This window comes from Thamnophis sirtalis, unplaced genomic scaffold (genome assembly GCF_051295495.1).
Source record: "Thamnophis sirtalis isolate CommonGarterSnake01/CBP01778 unplaced genomic scaffold, rThaSir2_p1.2 scaffold_1, whole genome shotgun sequence".
Taxonomy (NCBI): Eukaryota; Metazoa; Chordata; class Lepidosauria; order Squamata; family Natricidae; genus Thamnophis; species Thamnophis sirtalis.
This window is the reverse complement of record NW_028261381.1, coordinates 143,535,291-143,542,158: the sequence shown is the minus strand read 5'-3', so window position 1 is coordinate 143,542,158 and position 6,868 is coordinate 143,535,291.

Genomic DNA, 6,868 nt, shown 5'->3' with positions numbered 1-6,868 from the left:
TCTGTCCATGTCTCTTTTTTTCCCTATTTATATCCCCTACCCACCCCCTAACTTGGGTTGTGATCCGCCCTGAGTCCCCTTGGGGAAAAGGGCGGCATAGAAATATAATAAATTCAGTTCAGTTCAGTTCAGTTGCGTTTATTTATAGGCCGCCCTTTTCCCTGGGGGGACTCAGGGCGGCTAACAACTTATGGGAGGGGAAGACATACAATAACATAAAAAACAAAGTGTAGTTAAGAACAAACAACATTCATTCAACATTCGGGCGGGGGCAAACTATGATCTTTACCCCCAGGCCTGGCGGGATAGCCAGATCTTGAGGGCTGTGCGGAAGGTCTGAAGGGTGGTGAGGGTACGAATCTCCACGGGGAGATCGTTCCAGAGGGTCGGAGCTGCTACAGAAAAGGCTCTCCTCCGCGTAGTTGCCAGCCGACACTGGCTGGCAGATGGCACTCGGAGGAGGCCTAATCTGTGGGATCTTATGGGTCGGGAGGAGGTAATTGGCAGAAGGCGGTCTCCCAAGTACACAGATCCACTACCATGAAGGGCTTTATAGGTAGTAAGAAGCACCTTGAAGTGCACACGGAGGCCAACAGGTAGCCAGTGCAGCTCGCGGAGGATAGGTGTTATGTGGGCGAACCGAGGTGCACCCACGATCACTCGCGCGGCCGCATTCTGGACTAGCTGAAGCCGCCGAATGCTCTTCAAGGGCAGCCCCATGTAGAGCACGTTGCAGTATTCCAGCCTAGAGGTCACGAGGGCGCGAGTGACTGTTGTGAGAGCCTCCCGATTCAGGTAGGGCCGCAACTGGCGCACCAGGCGAACCTGGGCAAATGCCCCCCTGGTCACAGCCGACAGGTGGTGATCAAAAGTCAGCTGTGGATCCAAATTCAATTCAAATTCAATTCAATCTCTATAGCACAGGGATCGGCAACCTTAAACACTCCGAGAGCCACAAAGGTCCTAACTAGAAGCCCCCCGTTCAATTCTGGAGCCGACCGGAAGTTCCCCCATCATAGTCTCCTCCTAGCAAAGTGTCCTTTTCCCTCTGCTGACCAGAAGTCAGTTCCCCCACCATAGAGTCTACTACTAGTGTGGCATCCTTTTTCCTCTACTTGTCCTAACCAAAAGCTCTATCAATTTTGGAGCCGACCAGCAACAGGGAACTGCAGCAGAGGGATGAAAGAGCCACATGAGGCTCCAGAGCCACAGGTTGCTGATCCCTGATATAGCATAACATTAAGGTATTTAGAGTCCTGCTGGCCTCCCGTTTTGTTTGTCTCCTCTGAGAACTTTGGGCTGAATGTCTAAGAAGTGTTCCTTGATAAGCAAGAAAATGTGCTTACAGCTATGGATGTGAGGCTAAGGCCTGATCCCTTTGCCTTCCTAGACTTTGCTTGCTTGCATCAAGGCCGGGTCACTGTCCTCTTGTGAAAACCTCCAATACTTGCTTAACTTTATTAAGCAAACCACCAAAGTAAACATTCATTTGTAATTGCTGGCCAGGCCTACGATATCCAGCCCAAAAGGTGTTCTTAAAAGGCAAAGAGCTCTGAGATGGTATCTGAGATGCTTACTTGCCATTCCTCTAAAGAATATGGACTGCAATGTTCTTATGTGTAACATTTATCAAAGGGTCTCTTAATTAAATAGAAAGCTCAGTCAGTTAGCCCTATGAGCAAATTATTGGAATGTGTTCAAGAAGAACAATCAATCCTCCCCGAATCAGGGGGTGAGGGAAGTCTCAAATGAAATTTAATCTCAAAGAAGAATAAAAGCAACGCATATTGATCTAAGGGAGGAACAATACAACTAGCCTTTATTCTACTATTGAAAACAATTGAAGACTTTAAAAAAACTGCCTTCAAATAAAAGAATCAATCAATTAATTAATATGGATTACATAGAAACCTAGAATAAGAAGGCAGGACTTGAATTCAATCTTTGCTCAGTGTTGGAGTTCAATTTTAAACATCTCTCTGACAAACATTTATCCAACATCCGTTTGTAGAATTCCAGTAAAAAAGAATTTGCAACCTTCTTCGATCCCAGGTTCTATTTGTGATTATTATATTATTTTCTAACTGTCCATTGGAATCCTATAACTTAAATTCATTATTTGATGTTCTATCTTTGGGAAGAAGCAAATTTTCCTTTATTTTGCATTACAAATTTTCAGATACATAAAGAGGGCCCTCTGTGAAACTGCTTTTGCATTTATGAAACATTTTGGAGTGTTCAAACCATTTCAGAGTACATCTGAACCCTACTGCAATCTGTCAATACTTTTAAAATAATTTCAAAAAAATTATGCATCTAACCGTTTTCTTTAAAGATGCAGCAGAAAATGCTAATGAGAAAATGGCAATCTGCCCTCGCAACCAGAGTTTTATTCACCAATCAGAGAACATTGCTTTTTTTATCGGTAATATCTCCAGTTGCTTTTTTTAATCAGCAAAACTGTCCCGCTACACTAATTAGCCAGCCATTGTTCTGTGAATCTGATCCATCTTGGTTAATTTATCAAAATTATGGTAACCTAATTTTGCCTAAATTATATCCAGGAAATAAGATTGAGTAACTCATTGGACAAATGTAAGCCTATATCAAACAGTTGGGTTTGCACCATTCAGTTCTTGCTTGCTGCTGAGATAACAATATCTTGCTGTTCACTGGAAAAACACACATGGAGTAATTTCACCTGCCCTTTCCATAAAATGACAACTCACTTGTCTACCTGGACTATCATCTGATCCAATCTTGCATGATCTCCACTTATTTCTAGTCTTTGACTTTTCTTGCAAGTTTCAATACAGAATGTGATTCCTATAACCAGTCCTTCAGTTGCTTTTCCCAAAGCTGAGCTCTGGGGCTAGAAGTAATTCTGAATTATGAGGAGAAATGTAGGACAGCCGTCACTGAGGGAGAAATTTATCTCAAGAACCAGCAGCTTCTTTGCTTGGAAGTTCAGCCATCATATTCCACAGGTTTTCCAAGGACCTGGATAGCATTTCTTTACCTCAGTGGTGTGGAAATTATTCCAAGATAATTACATTTGATTAACAAACAGCCATAAATGTCATTCTATTGCAATATCAACACATATTGTTAGGGCTATCATCATGTTCAGGAGAATATTTGCCTGATGGCATGAATGGGCATTTATAAAACATGAGGTAATTGAGACTCATTCAAAGCAGGTCATAAAAGCAAAATGGTTTTTTTTTAAAGTAGCACCAATTTCAAAGCAACGTTTGTTTCCCAAATACCCAAAGGTTGCATGAGGACTGGATGAGATGATGGGAAAGCAGTAGGGGAATGTGAGAAGAGTATCACCTTGGGACTAGCTAAACTTTTTTGGAAGCTAATAAAATGAATGGGAACTATACAGTGGTGGGATCCAAAACATTTTACTACTGTAGCTTGGTGGGCATGGCTTGTGGGCAGAGAATAGATGGAGGCGGGGCCAGTCAGAGGTATATTTACCAGTTCTCTGAACTACTCAAAATTTCCACTACTGGTTCTCCAGAACTGGTCAGAACGTGCTGAATACCACCTCTGAAACTATAGTATCTATAAGCCATCAAACAGAATGTGCTTTATAAACTTCCTGCCTTTATTCTTCTGGAACTCAGACCTATCTGGCCAGAAAGACTTGGATTTAGGCATGTATACAAGGAAGAGAAGTTAATGAGTAAAGGTTTTAGTTCAGACGGAAAGGAAAATTGCAAGCCAACATTGCTTTCTTTGTATTCTTGGTACTGGGATAAATAAGAGCAACAAAGAATCCTGGATGTATTTGAAAGACTTCTATGTATGATTCTTCTTGTGATAATCTGAGTAGGGATATGTCCTCATATTCCCCCAGTTTTAATGCATTCCTTGGACTGCATATTGTTTAAACACATAAATCACTTGCCTATTCATGAATGGATATTAAGATTGTTCACCTTTTATAGTGATCAGAAGAAATATTATCTTTTCCCCATTTCAAGGTCATTAACCTAAGTTGGTACAGAATTAAATTTGTACAGTGCTGGTGAAATCAGACAAAGATGTTTTCAGTTGAGATGGAAGAAAGGGGATTATTCCAGATGCAGACAAAGATGTTTTCAGTTGAGATGGAAGAAAGGGGATTATTCCAGCTGTGTTGTGGGGAGGGCAGTTATTGTTTTCAACAGCTTTCTAGGACAATTCTGGAATGATTGAGCTAGTAACAGCAAATTGAGTTAAGACAAAATCATTGGATTGCAGAATAAAAACTAGTCAGACTTTTGATTTGTGACTTATACACGAGCTTACTGCTTATATTCATCATTCTGAATACAGTTGGCAACACTCATGCTTTTCACATCCTGCAGGACGTTGTGCTTTTGGAAATAAGAATTTTGGGATCAGAATCCTCAATGAAAAACAGGAAACAGTTTCTCTAATTCCCTTATCATTCTCAGCAGCACCAATCAACATGGTCAGTACAGAGAGATGATGGGAATTGAAGTTCAATACTATTGTGACCCTTCATGTTCTGTCACTATCCTAAATAAAATGACAAACTCTTATCTAGTACACTTGAAAGAAAAACTACACACATCAACAGGTCATTGAGGACCAGTATTTCAGAGTGTTCCTGTTACACAGAAAGACAGAATGTTGTAATTGTTAGAGCTATTTTTTACTTTTTAAATGTGGTCTAGCTGCTTTCAAAAATTATGTGGTGACTATGCAGCTGGAGAATACCAGAATAGACTGGTAGACTTAGATTTTTAATATTACAACAAATAGACAGGCTTAATCATAATTTCAATTAGGAAACTAACACCATGTTAGATTAAGCCAAGTCCAAAACACTAGAGAAATTTTGGAAGCCTGGCACTCTGACAAATTGTCCATCAATAGATACATAAGTATAAAGGCATCTTCATGCTGTGCAAATGAGACAATCAACAAGCCAAGAAGGGAACAAAAAGACAAAACACATCCAGATAAGCGTAGATTAATACCAAGATTAACATCAGACCAACGATCAAGAAGTAAAAAGTAAAGCTAAGTCATGTGTGACGCTAGGGAGTGGTGCTCATTCCATCTTTTAGCTGAGGGAGAAAGCATTGTCCAAAGACACTTTTGTGATCATGTGGCCAGCATGGCTATATGTCGAGACATACAGAATGTTGTTACCTTCCCACCAAAGAGGTACCTATTTATCTACTCACATTGGCATGTTTTCAAACTGCTAGATGGGCAGGAGTAAACAATACTCCAATCAAGGAACTGCAAAGCAAGCTAACAATAAACAGTCCAACCAAACAATCTCCAAGACCATCCCCATCAACACTGACAGAGCAAGCCACTAAAATGTAAACTGAGAACAAACCCCACTCCTTACTAGCACTGGTGGTGTTACCTAGTTTGGCTAATGAAATGTCTGCAAGAAAACAACCAAGATCAGAGAATTTCAAGGACCCCTCAGACTAGACTGAAAAGTTTTTAAAAAGGACAAAACCCTTCCTGAAGAAGGCAAGGGCAAATTAAGACCATATTATTGCTGAAAACCTTCAGGGATGTCTCAGTGAAGCCACCTGGAAATCTGTTTGACAAGATGGCATTGCATGTTTTTCTGGACATAGGAAAGAGTATAATACAATATGGGCTATGTTGTAATAAGTAGCAGCTGAGCATGTTTTCTGCCTTCTCCATTTACATTTTGGGTAATGGCTTACAGAGGCCTTTTCTGCCAAGCTGATGTTTCTATATTTATGCCAGGCCTTAGGCTTAGAGTGTTCCAGTCAGCTCAGTCTATTTTCACTAATACATATCTAATGTAACATTGGTAACAAGCTATATTAAGATGACATCTAGTCTCACGAAAGGTTACCCATTAAAAACAAAAAGTCAGCACGCTATAAGAAACCTTGTAGAAGTGCTTCATTAGACAATTTCCTAGTTCCATCTCCATGAACATGGATACGCAAAGGAAACCTTTTGATCTCCAGGGACACTCGTGATATTACTTTTATCACCAGATAATATGCTGCCATCTATAAGAGGCAGGATTTTCCCCCCCCGGATGGATTCATTTACATGGTGCCCTCCTCCTGCAGAGAAACTCTGGTTCAATGCTCATTCTTGTGAGCTCTTAGCAGGTTACATAAGGTTGCAAAACCTGCTTCCAACATTTAGACTGTAAATCTTTTGGCATAAGTAATTATACCTTTGGGGGGATTGTTGTTTAAGTACAAGGGACACAGTGGCTCAGTGGCTAAGACCATGAGCTTGTCGATCAGGTCAGCAGTTCAGCGGTTCGAATACCTAGTGCCGCGTAACGGAGTGAGCTGCCATTACTTGTCCCAGCTTCTGCCAACCTAGCAGTTCAAAAGCACATAAAAATGCAAGTAGAAAAATAGGGACCACCTTGCTGGGAAGGTAACAGCACTCCATTTGCCTTCGGCGTTTAGTCATGCTGGCCACATGACCACGTAGAAGTCTTCGGACAGCGCTGGCTCTTCAGCTTAGAAACGGAGATGAGCACCGCCCCTAAAGCTGGAAATAACTAGCACGAATGTGTGGGAGAACCTTTACCTTTACCTGTTTAAGTACAGATTCCTATATAATCAGGCTCGAAAGCTGTAGGTCTCTAGAACATTTGGGTTTCAAATGTTGCAATAAGCCTTAATTATGCAATAATTATGAGAGCTGCAATTCAGCAACTTCTGTATAAATATAGGTTCTTCTCTCTTTTCGTTTTGGACACTCTCCAAATAACAACTCTATGATAAGCAGAGTCCCATGGAAATAGTGTTGGCTTTATGTCTTCCAATCAGAAGCAGAAATAAGAAAAAGAAAATTATATCTTGGCTTGATAAGAAAAACA